The sequence below is a fragment of the Peromyscus californicus genome, unplaced genomic scaffold (genome assembly GCF_007827085.1).
Source record: "Peromyscus californicus insignis strain IS unplaced genomic scaffold, ASM782708v3 Scaffold_17__1_contigs__length_78620276, whole genome shotgun sequence".
Classification (NCBI taxonomy): domain Eukaryota; kingdom Metazoa; phylum Chordata; class Mammalia; order Rodentia; family Cricetidae; genus Peromyscus; species Peromyscus californicus.
This window is the reverse complement of record NW_026294469.1, coordinates 17,760,295-17,773,781: the sequence shown is the minus strand read 5'-3', so window position 1 is coordinate 17,773,781 and position 13,487 is coordinate 17,760,295. Positions and strand designations below refer to the sequence as shown.

Here is a 13,487-nt window from a genome sequence, read left to right as displayed (position 1 = left end):
GACTGGTAGGTTGTCTGCCCCACAGTTGAAGACCCCATTCCCATAAATATATGGGCAGCACTCTTAGACTCATTATGTAAATAAATAGTGGAAAAAAAAGGATATAGGGTTTTTATTTGATTTGTTCTATGCAAATGACCCATGGTAATTTGAATCAGTTTTTTTTTTCTTTAAGTATATTCATAGATTTTCCACTGGAAATAAAAGACAGTTTTAATCTTGAAATGTTATTCATTCATTCACACACTCATTCATTTTGGTGTTTGTTTGAAAGAGTTTTCGATAGCTCAGGTTGACCTCCAATTTGTTATGTGGCCAAGGCTGGCCTGGGACACCTGGTTTTCCTGTCTCCACTTCCAAAGCCCAGGCCTGCATCACTGTAGCTTACCAAAAACTTGGTATTTTTAAAAGCTAAGACTGAGCTTGAACTCACACTGCACAAATCTTCACTGCTCTTGAAATGTAATAAATTATCTCAGATATTTTTCTTAAATGTTTACTCTCTTAATCTGACAAGCAAACTTCTTGATTCACATTTGTCCAAAATTACTCGTGACAAAGGGTCTTCTGAAATTCCTCCAGTCTTTAATTCTGGAAAGTATTTTTATTTATAGCTCAATTGTAGCATTCATTCACACCCTTGTAATACCAGCACTTCGAAAGATTAAGGGATAGGTTTACAAGTACAAGGCCAGAATAAGCTATATGTTGAAAAGCTCTTTCTCAAAAAAAGGATCTTCAGGCTTGGCGTGGTGGCATATAGATGTAATCTGAGCATCCGTGAGATGAGGGCATGGGGATAAAGCTTTTAACATCATCTTCAGCTACACAGCAAGTTCAAGGGCATGTTAGATTCCATGAGATCCTGTCCCTGAAAACAAAATTGAGCAAAGATGAAAAAACCAAGCAAGCCACCTCCCCTATGATCAATGTGCCCTTTATGCTCATATTTTGTATATTTTGTGATTACCTCACACTGTAAGTTTTGATACATATTTACTCAGTCATACATTTTGGATGTAGTTATTTCCCTCAAGAATGTGGCATGGTGTGTGGTGGTATTGTGTTCCCCAAAATATTGTGCACCCTAATAAACTTACCAGGGGTCAGAGAACAGGACAGCCACAATATTAAACATAGAGGATAGGCAGTGGTAGCACACACCTTTAATCCTAGCATTCCAGAGGCAGAAATCCATGTGTTCAAGGATACAGCCAAGCATGGTGACTCTCACCTTTAATCCTAGGGAGTGAGGCAGAAAGCAGAAAGATATATAAGGCGTGAGGACCAGAAACTAGAAGCATTTGGCCTGGTTAAGCATTTAGCTGGTTAAGCATTTGGCTGGTTAAGCTTTTAGGTTTTGAGCAGCACAGTTCAGCTGAGCGCCATTCGGATATGAGGACACAGAGGCTTCCAGTTTGATGAAACAAGATCACCTGAGAAATTGGCCAGGTGAGGTTAGCTGTGGCTTGTTCTGTCTCTCTGATCTTCTAGTGTTCACCCCAATAACTGGCTCTGGGTTTGATTCAATTAATAAGACCTTCTAAGATACATGCTACAATGGTGTTATGATTTCTGGTTTCTGCCAAATGGAATTTTTTTATCTCAGAAGACAATATGGTGTGCATATACTTTTTGGTAATATGATAGCACTTGAGAAAGGAGCAAGAGCTGTGTGTGAGGTACATACCTGATGGTGAGTGTAGTATGGTGAAAAGATAAAAGATGTTTAGAGTGGTTAAGACCTCATTATGAAGGGTTGGGGAAAATGGAGATTGATGGTTTATGTTCAGGAACTTTCATAACATCAAATAGATTATAAGCACTTACAAACTTTTGTTTAGGGGCTGGGAATATAACTTAATTGGTAAAGTTGGGGGAGGAGATCATGTAGAAGGTCCTGGTTTCACTCTTGAGTACCAGGACAAAGCACTTTACCTTGCAATTGCTGAGAGCTGAAAGTAAATTCAAAACACAAGGTTGAGCTCATAACAAGTTTGCAGTGTGTGCCTTGAGAGATAAATACCAAAATGCCTTGGAAACATCATCCATTAGTTATAAAAGCTTATGCTATATGTAAGCCCCTAGGTTCTGATGAAGTGGTAATAAAGTACCATTCAGAAAAATAAAACTGGGCTTAATTAGAGATATGCTCTTATAACTGGATTCACTTCTATAGAGAAAGTCTCCTGTTCTATCCTCACTGGAGATGAGGAGCAGCTGGCACCTGTCCTCTGTTTAATAGATCATCATATTCCAAAAACAATTCTCAGAGCATCCTTTAGTCTCTTCTTTGCCCAGCTAAACAACACCACTTCCTTAAAGTTTTCCTGGGGGACCTATTTACCCTTGAATAACATAGCCCAAATTTGAAGAAGATTGCCTTTCATAATCCATAATTCATGCCTGCTAATTTTAGAAGGAAAATAGTATTTTGACAACCACCATTATGCCTGGGTAATTATTCTGTTATCAAGAGGAAAACCTTGTGATACCGATATGTATAAGATTGTGACGTGAAAGACATATTTAAGTCTCTTTTCCCAAAGAGAACCTCAAAATATACCTTTTTGATAGATAAATGAGAGTGATAGCTGAATTGTCTGTCACAGTTAACTTTATAGACTTTATTAATTAATGGCTGTGCACAAATGCACCACATGAACTGCATAGAGAGCAATGAGAAAAACAGGCTATGCAGTGATTGACTTTTCTGACTTTGGAAGTGGTTTTGTTTGTTGGTTTGATTGCAACAAGGCTTGAATTTAAGCTTCTTGGATATGTGTTTTATCAACACATGTCCAATACAGAAGCAAGGAGCAGAATTCATCTAACAAAGTGTATTTTTTAGTATTTTAATGAGGTGTAAGTTTTCTTAAGGCTCAGTGGGAAATCCTACCATCATCAATCAATGAACCATAGCTTCCATGACCATGGTTGAAGGAAACAGTGGTAAGTCTGAGCTTATTTCTTACTATAGAGTGAAAAAACAACCCTGGTTTGATGTTTCTAGTATGACATCAGCTAAAACCAAGCAACAGAAAAATGAGAATTTCCCTTTCTCATCAAGTCTTCTTGGCTAAAAGTCATGGTTTTAAAGACTGAACATAATTATTTTCTCTGGTCCAACTTTATCCAAAGTTATACATAAAATAAACTATGATAGCCCCCAAAATAGGGAAGAAAAACAAATAACATGTTTTTCATTTGATCTTTGTAGTCTATTTTGGTGGCTGTCAAAAACAATATCTAATTTACAGTATTTTATATTTAAGCATCTGGCAGCTTGATTAATTTGATTAATTAATTTCTCAGGATTCTGTCAAATCAGCTGCACCATAACTTGAAGGGAAAAAAGACTGTGCAATTAAAAAAAACAGATTTTAAAAGAATTAAGAATGTCATCATGTGAGATCTGATTTATTAAGTTCTTACTTGCAAGAAGCAAGATAAAGTAAAATCAGGAGAAATATAATATGCAGATCCCCAAACTCATCGTGCATCACAAAATAAGTTACAGGTTCATTCTAAGGTGTTAGATTTTGCATGCATTATGAAGGGTGTTAGGAAATTGTTTTCTTTAAAGAATGTTAATTTGTAAATGCCTTACAATATTTGGAAGCTCGTTTATGATTTCTGGTTTAAAATGAAGTTGTCTAGTAGGTATGGTTGTTAACTTCTGCTTCTGCTCAAGTGTATTAAGTCTTAAAAGCCTGTGGTGGAAGAAAGTGGCCGAAGCAATGGGTACTATCTTGAGTCCCTTTGGCAGACAGACAATCAATCTATCTGCCACAATATTGTTATGCAATATGCTGTCCAGACTCTCATATGTTGCAAACATCTTTCAACTGATAGTTGATGAGCTTACTACCATCCCACATTTTCCTGACCATTGCAATTTCCCAGGCAGGGGCCTAGGAGGTAATCTGAGCTCAGCAAAAGTGTTGTAAAAAGGGAATTCTGTTCATATTGTTGTTGGTGCAGCTGGATAGTCGAACTGCTTTCCTTGGCAGATTTGAAGATTGAATCCCAGCAGTCTGCAGTGGTATTCTGAGGTTCTTGTTGGCATGTGCTTGCATCTGGCTCTGCCTTCCTTCTCTCTTGGTTATGCAAACTGGACATTTCTGGGAATGTTTGGAAACATGCATAAAATGGTTATTTGTGACTGTCTTTTAACATGGGGTTGCAGGATTGATCTACCATTTATTTTATAGTTGAGATACAGAATGGTGGACAATCTGCATGTTCTCTGGGGTCTTCCTGCATACCCTTTTCCAGTTGTAAATGCTTGTTAGGTTTACATGGACTCTTGAACAGAGATTTTGTAAACTGATATATTTTACTCATACTCATTCAGACTGTTGTATATTTTGAGGCAATATTACCATCTAGAATAGCATTATCTTCTTAGATGTTTTGTGTTTTGAATGATCAAACATTTAGTTTGAAATACCTTTCATATTGATTGAGCATTTATCAGACACTGGGAAAGGAAAGTACCTAAATATAGACAGAAGGTAGGGGAACAAAGGGCAAGAGACCTCTGGGATTTTGCAAAGAAAATCTCCTATTCGAGATGGGGGAGAAGTGGGATTAGGGATGGACTGAATACAAAGTCTTATGCTAGTTTTGACATTAATGTTTGTGTTCTATCACTATACGTGTGTGTGTGTGTGTGTGTGTGTGTGTGTGTGTGTGTGTGTGTGTGTGTGTGTGTGATCTAAATTCCAAATCCCATCTGTCTTCATTTCTTTTGTATCCTACTCAGAATAGACATGCATTTAATGGCTACAGATCAACAAAAAAATTTCAAGTATTCCCTTGCTCCCAACTCAATGGTCCAAAATTTCTATTCTGTCATCTTGGTACATTTTAATGAGAAGAGTACTTATTAATTAATAATGGGAAAATAGTTGACTAGATGACAGCAATTTAGAACCTTATATTTTAATGGGTGGTATATACCTAGTTAATGAATTGATAGAGACATACTAGTTGAAATATGTGATAGATGCCATATTTGGTTTCTGGTGCTTCAGAGTAGGAGACAGGTATTAGTGAAACATATGATCTGAATACTCAGAAGATCAGTGCAAAAATAGTCATAAATTAGAAAGTAATGAGGGTTATTTAACAAAGTCTAGTTCCTTTAATCAAGAGGTGCCTCAGAAGAGGATGGCGACTGGGATATAAATGCAGGAAATGCAAATTGCTTTCTCTCATGAGTAGATATAGTATTCAGAGGTAATACCAAAACACAAATATTCCTGCTTATGCAGAAACTCTCACAGGCCTGTCATGGGACAGGACTATTAGGGGACAGTTTAGCTACTTGCTGCCAATATAATGAAGTGAACCTTGATTTTCTGGTTCAGTCCTGATTTTGTATGGGACACTGTACAGAATAATTAGTAGTTCCACAATGACTATGTTCTAAAGAATTTGAAAGAATACCTAAACCCAGGACTGTTGGCCAAGATCTTTAAAATGTTATTGGTCTGGTATACAATATTTCAAGGAGGAATAAATTGTCCAAGTGATATTGACCCACCAAAATCTCTACTTATTTGCTATGCTAGCCATGGCAAGGCTATGAGATAACTACATCTCTATGAGATAACTGCCATTTCTTTGAAGTCCTGCTGCTGGGTATTATTGTAACTTTAATACTCTTTCTTTAACATAAGATCTTATTAATTTTGGTGAACATAGAAGTTTGGACCATATAATTTTATTTTGAACTCTTCCAATACACAAATGAAAATAATTGCTAAGCTGTGGGCATTCTATTGGATATTAAATTCATAGACAAAGTGATATAAACAAAAAAAAATGCAAAATAAACAGAACTACTTAGCTCTCTATGCAGTTGAGAGGGGAGGGGGAATGTTCTGAATGGAGAGGGTATATCCATTCTCTCCAAACCCTAATCAGATGTCCTGTGCTTAACCAGGACTTCTGAGAGCCAGTTTCTCTGTTGCCATTCCAACTTTCTCTATGTAAATGCACAGGCTCTACCTCTGTTACACACCCCAGAGTCTCTCTTCCCTCACTCTCTTTGCATATTTATACAGACCATCCAATCTTTAGATGAATTGTATTTATCAGTTCACATGTGCCATAACTTCCTACTTAGATAGTGTAATTCCTAAAAACAGGAATCTAAAGTTAATATTTTTTGTAGTATCTATCACTCTTGGTGATAAACCCCACCCCAAAGGACATGATAATGTCCTGGAGTATGCAGTAATCTAACCACTTTCAAGCTTAGTGTTTCAACTTAAGTGTCACATCATCATTGAGAACCCATTGGGATCTGGTTGACGATGAATCTTAAGTTCTTCTGTGTATGACATTTTCTAATACCTGACTGGTACCCATCTGACCTCAGAGAAAACCAATCAATGGAGTCATTAATTATCATAATTGCCATAAAAGATTATTTGTTACTAAATATTGTATATCACAATGTAATAAATGGAAGACCTTTTCTGGGTGCCAAGGACAAGCAAATCATAGATAAGATGCTTCTTAAGACATCAATACCATTAAAACACTCCAATTACCTCTATGCAGAATGAAGCCCAGGAAACCTAAGTGACATGCTCAAGGTTATTACGTGTGCCAGTAGCAGAGTCAAAATCAGTCCTCCAAATTCTCCTTCACATTACAATATAAAAAAAAATTAATTGACATTGACCGAGCATAGAAGAAATAGGACAGCTCCATAGGGAGGACAGGCATGCTTGAGAACTGCCAAATGGGAACCTAGAGAGAGGAATTACAGTAAGAACTGTATTCATTAAATAGCTATCATGTGTGAGGGCCGTTGCTGGACAGTTTATGAAATGATCTTTGAAACAACAACTATGTAAAGTCAATATTATTCATCTTATGTACAAAATGAAGAAATGGATTCAACACAGTTAATGAAGGAACCCAGGGTCACAGAGCTAGAAGCAAGATTCACATTGAACTATTCACAACCAATGCTCATTTTTTTTGCTAAACTAAATCTTTTTCAGAGTAGTGAATATGTAGAGCCATATTTGATTTGATAATATGGCTCATCAATGGAGAGAGAGAAAGAGCGAGAGAGAGAGAGAGAGAAAGAGAGAGAGAGAGAGAGAGAGAGAGAGAGAGAGAGAGAGAGAGAGAGAGAGAGAGAGAGAAAGAGAGAGAGAGAGAGAGAGAGAGAGAGAGAGAGAGAGAGAGAGAGAGAGAGAGAGAGAGAGAGAGAGAGAAAGAGCAAATTAGAATGATGCAGTTTGGCAGACATGGCCCTGTGGTATTTCTCATGCTGGACTAATCAGTTAGGACTTACATAGAGATTCCCTAAGGAACTGAGCCATATCAAATAATTGTGCTTCTGGAAAGGAACTCTTGAATGCGGGTGATGTGATCGATCAGTTGGAAGACTGATAAGGACATGAATATCAATACTGCGGTATAGTGCTTTTTTTTTTTTCATACCCCCTTATTTCCTCAGAACACTGAGAGCTGTTTGGGCAAGACAATTTGAAAAGTGATCCCCAGTCCTTAGAGACGTTTCACCATCAAGCCAAACAAGGAGTAATTTTCAGCGTGCACTGATTTCTAACAACTGTTCTCATTGGTCACACATCTGCTCTGAGGGAAGCACTCAGGCTCCAGCAGCTGTTTCAATTTTGAATATAACTTCTGTGTGTATCTAACACAAACCTAACCCCTCCTTCAAAGATGAGCCCTACTCCATTCTGCACATGTCTCCGAGAGCCTCATGTCTCAAAGTCTTCATTAGCAAGTCTTTATTATATGTTAATTTGATATTAGTGTTTCACACAGCCTTGAAATTTTATATTTTAGTCAAGGACTTCCCCATGTGTAGCTTTACATTAAATATAGAACAAAGGCATTCTTCAAAAATGAGAAAGAAAGACAGAGAGAGATTGATCTAAGGGACACTGCCCTGTATCATTTCTTATTGTGAGTCAAGGTTGGTTTTACTTTATTTATTTATTTACTTTTTCTGAGCATCACACATGAGGCTGTTCAGTATTTCACTCATATTACCATTGGACCCTTGGTCTTACCATACCTTCTTTACAAACACCAGAAATTCTTAACTGCTCGGAGACTGTTTTGACTTTTCTGTTCTCTGTGAACTGCCTTCTGAATCTAGAATATTCTCTACTTACCATACCACAGAATCCAAAATTTGAACACTTTAGAACAATTATATATATATTGATTTGATCGTGTTTCTTATTTCAAATGAAAATCTTGCATGGATTAAATTTTTTGATTTTCAAATTAGGTTTGATTATTCAGCTGATAACAGCATAGGCTTTGCTTTCTAAATATTTTAATAAGGGAGTGTTGTAGAAAGGAAGGGTATAGAAATGGAAAGGAATGGAGAAAACAAAATGTGTGAAAGAATTATATGTAGAAGAGGTGTGATTATTCCACCATAATTTTAAACCTCAATTTGTGGTTGATTGAAATAATATGATAAGCTAGGGTTGAATATAAAACAATGGAATTACAAATATTTAAAGGGCTGAAACAGGAGGATTAAAACTTCATAGCTGGCTTAGGGCACAAACTGAATTCAAGCATTCCCGTAGTAACTTAGAGACACGGTCAGATGAAATGAAGAGAAGGGCCTGGGTTCACTCCTTAGCACTGAATGTACAGAAAAGACTTACAATTTGTTTGTGTTTCCTCAATGTGGAGACTACTTCAAGATCCCCTCTATCTCTGCTCCACACCAAGATAAATATCTTTAGAAACATGTACCATTGGATACATCAGTCACCCCAATCTCTGAGATACACGTAAAGAATTTTCAACATTCTTAGCTATTAGGGAAATGGAAAACAAAACGACTCTGAGATACCATCGTACACCTGTCAGAATGGCTAAGATCAAAAACGCTAATGACAGCCTATGCTGGAGAGGACTTAGAATAAAGAGACTACTTCTCCACTGCTGGTGGGAGAGAAAACTTACACAGCTACTTTGGAAATCAGTGCGATTGTTTCTCAGAAAATTGGGAATCAATCTTGTATGTAACACAAATTGCTAAATGGTCTTATTAATTAAAAAAAAATAGTCAGAGCCAGATATTGGGGTAAGAGCTGAAAGATGAGACAGACAGAACAAGCCACAGTCAACCTCACCTGACCAACTCCTCAGCTGATCCTGTTTCTCCAGACTGAAAGCCTCTGAGTCCTCACCTGGAAGAGATCTCAGCTGAACTGCTTAAAAGCCTCTAGTTTCGGGTCCATACGCCTTGTATACCTTTCTGCTTCTTGCCATCACTTCCTGAGATTAAAGGCGTGTGTCCTTCCTAAGCAAAGACATGAGATCTCAAGTGCTGGAATTAAAGGCGTGTGCCACCACTCCTCGCTCTGTTTCCAGTGTGGCCTTGAACTCACAGAGATCCAGACAGATCTCTGCCTCCCAAGTGATAAGATTAAAGGTGTGTGTGCCACCACTGTCTGGCCTTTATGTCTAATCTAGTGGCTGTCTCTGTCCTATGATCCACAGAAAAGTTTTATTTGTTAGAGAATGAATAAAATATTACCACACTTGTATAAATGGTAAATAGGTAAAGATATCTCTAGTTTCACATGGAATTCAGCCATAGTTTAGGTGGAAAGACCCCCCCACTTTCCTGACATTCAATGTGTAGCACAGTCTTGGGGAATGTCTCCTAAGGGAAAAGAGGATGGCAGTTATATTATTCCTTAAATTCCTGGTCTCTCACAGTGTCTATGAACTTTTCCTTCTGCAGTAACCATTAAATGAGAATTTTATGAGAGAATGATGCTCCCCATTTTATATTTGTTACTGGTATTAATACTACATTTAATTATTTCTTTAATCCTCAGATTTCTTGTCTACAAGGAGTAACTAATCCATCTGAAAATTTGTTATTCACAAGGTTATGGGACATTAGCTATGGAAAGAAAATGGGAGAGTTCTTAAGTACTTAAGAAATATGAGCAATAGAGTTGTTGATACGTTGAAGTCAATGAATTAGTTCTCCCTAAAACCAAAATCAGTCTTAAGGTGCAAAGAGAAATAGGTAAATGTGAAAAGTCAGGCCAAGAAGTTCTCTTTTCCCTAGTTTTTGTCTTTACAACCACTCTTTCATGCTGTATGAATTTTAATTTTGTTAAATGATGTCTCATTTGAAGGTCCTCTTAAGTAGTAGTGAGTTAGCTTCACGTTGCATATGTCCAGATGAATGGGATGTGTCACCGCTGCAGCCATGTGGCTATGTCAGTGAAATTCATCATTCTAACAAGGTTTTCCCATTTCCACAGTCATTGAGCATTGTTTGACCAACTAACAGACATGTAGGAAAAAATGCATTATTTACATCAGATGTATTGTAAAGAAATCAAGATAGATCAATTCTGTCTTGTTTGATGCTGTTTTTTGAAATTTGTTCATACAAAACTACCTGAAATTTTACTTTCCTGGTTTAGTACTGGTCTAAAGGACACAAAGTCATAGGTTTAATTAGAGTAAATATCATCATATATACTCATGATCTAAGGTATTATCAAAGTGTAGATCTGAGGCTCCTCAGTGGGGAATATACAGAAGGTGAATGAGAAACATACAGGAAATACCTTTCTATAAGGAAAGGGAAGAGGACCATGAATTCTTTCTTTGCTACCAAACTTGGGTTTGAAATTTATATGTGTGTGTGTATATTCATATGTATATATACACAATATATGTATATTTATATAAATATATAAATATTCATCTGAGGATTTTTTATGGAGGAATTAGAATCTTCATGAAGCACAGGAGACCTGCCTAAAGAACCTGACAGCACTGCTAAGTGCTGTAGCCATTTCTGATCAGGCGTGCCAGACTCTCACAGTTGTATGACTGTTTCATCAGTGAGGGACGGTTTTCCTTTTGCTTCAAAATGTCTCTGAACCTTCTCCATTTTTCCTCTCATCCCTGTAAGGGATATAAGAAGGAGCTCAATCTTGTGAGCTCCCATTTGTATTTAGTGAATAAGAGCATGAGGAAGAGATAGGAAAGAGAAGTGGGGAAAAAAGGGAGGGTTCTTTAATTCTTAATCCTTCTCTCTAAAGTATCCTTGGCAGAGCTGGATTGTTTAGCTGATCAGTACTTTTCTCAAAGCGTTTCCCACTTCTGTTATTTTCTCTCTTTCTTTTCTTTCATGCCTGGTGTAAATACAACTGCTAGGTGCTGAGCTCAGTCTCTTGCATTGCTTACACTCACGGAATAATAGAAAGAACTGTATATTGCTTCTGAGTTAGATCTTTCTGGAAATAGTGTAAATGGAATCCACCATCTTTTTTTCCCCACTAGTAAACTGAACCTGGAATGCCCTCACTATGTATAAAACATATATTTTATTGAATAAAAAATTGGAAAAAATGAACTGACTCCAATCTGCAGTGCTGCCATTTTATTTTTAAGTCTGTATATTTTGAAGCGATTCTATGTTTGTGACTTAGAAACTCATAACTAAGAATGACTATTCTTCTAAGTTAAGCTCTGTTCCCTAGACAAGAAGCACATTGTAACTTCTAATCTTGAGAAAGACATGTCCTGCAGAAATGCAACATGAGCACCATAGAGTCTGTTTGGAAAATGATCTCAGCCAACAAAATATGTCATAACAGAGAGTGATATTATAAAGGAAGAGCAGAGTTTGGGAATGCTTTGGAAATACACATCAGGCTTCCTCTATGTTAGAATGTCTGTGAGATAGGCCAATGCACAGGTGTGCATCAGGAGCTTTCAATAGAAGAGGAAAATGACATAAGTTGCTATTAAATGCTTGTAATAATAAATAGGCTTCTTAAATACCTTGTTAAACATTTTCTAAATGCACTATCTTAACATAAAACTGTATTTCCTGTTTAAAAGACAAAGAAGACAGAGGAAGGATTCTTGGATAATCTTATTTTTATTTTCTTTTTATGATCAAAGCTTTTAGATAAGGGGCAAATACATTAAATGAAAATTAGGAGAGCTTATTAGAAACACAATTATCAGTGTCAAGGGATTTCCAATTAAGCAAAGAAAAAGGAGTTTGAAGATATGGAAATGGCAATTCTAACTTGCTCATTAGGGAGGGAGTATTTGTACTTTCCATTTGAGGATTTAGACAAAGTTGCATGCAAAGCTCTTTCAAAGTCATTAAGGAAAGTTTCATTTCTGACTCTTGTTGAAAAGTGTAGTTTTGTCCTCATACCTGTTAAAAACACAACCACGTGTTTAGAGCCATGTGGAGGCCTGAGGTTGACATTGACTGCTTTTTCCTCTTCTGTTCTCCACATCTATCTATCTTTCTTTCATCTATCTATCTATCTATCTATCTATCTATCTATCTATCTATCTATCTATCTATCTATCATATATCTGTCTAGTGTGTTTGTATGTGTGTGTGTGGTATGTGTGCATGCTTATGTATATACATGCCTGCTCTTATACATATGGAGAAGAGAGGACAACTTTGTGGAGTCAGTTCTCTCTCTTATTTTTAATGGAGATTCAGGGAACAAATTCAGGTCTCCAAGACTGTGCAGCAAATTCCTTTGTCTCTTGAGACATATCATTGGCAATGGACCTTGGGAATCTGCTGATGTCTTCCCCCATAGGACCAGGTGACTATATCCAGACTTGACATGGATGCTCAGGACCCTAACTCAGGCCCTTTTGCTCTGGTAAGAGGAACTTTACTGACTGAGCAGTGTCCCCAATCCCAACTAAGTTATTTTAAAGTACATGGTTTGTACATGAACTGAAAGACACTATTCTTCAAAATCACCCACCTGAGCTCCAGATTGGCACCTGTTTGGACTGTTTCTCAATTATCATTCTTGGAAAACAGATCCTCTCTCTATTCTTACCATTAACCACTTTGTGGCTCCATTCTCAAACTGTGTTTAACATCAGAGGACAGAAGAGTACAATATGCTAACACTGGAATGTTGGGCTAGCACATCACCATTTGATTGCCCTGCTCTTGAGGTCTGACTACATTTAGAGATGCAGCAAATATCAAATAACCAATTCCAGGGACTGCTGGAAAGCACGAGTACCTGCCTGTGCCATACACCACTGACTCTGAAAGGCTCTTTGTGCCCCCAACTTCCCTCACAGGCTGCTGTGTGGCTCTGATATCAGTCCATTCTGCCTTGCAGCATCTTGCAAGGCCTCCCATGACATTGAGTAGCATACCAGAAAACCTGCACCACAGAAAATCCCAGAGATCAGCAGAGCAGTTGTGGTCTTGTGGCTGGGCCTGAACTCTGCATGGGATTTAAGCATGTAAATGAATGCTTTGGACATGATTTAGATGGCTTAATCCTACATAGGAAGAAAGGCCAGGGCCCACATAAGCTCCAGTTATACTGCCATTCAAAACAGCAATGAAATCTGACCATTTGGAGATTTAGTTCTCATTATCTGTCCGAGACTTCAACTGTTTACTTAGAATG

The 13,487-nt window shown here is 37.4% G+C and overlaps 1 long non-coding RNA gene across 1 annotated transcript in view; it reads right to left on the bottom strand.

The window, feature by feature from the left end:
- Positions 1-97: 97 nt before the first annotated feature.
- Positions 98-13,487, bottom strand: part of LOC128112611 (uncharacterized) — a 235,094-nt gene continuing 221,704 nt past the window's right edge. The window contains exons 5-6 of the long non-coding RNA XR_008219056.1: positions 1,165-1,242; positions 98-871 (exon numbers count right to left, since the gene is read on the bottom strand). This is a non-coding gene — a long non-coding RNA (uncharacterized LOC128112611). The remainder of the gene's footprint in view (positions 872-1,164; positions 1,243-13,487) is intronic.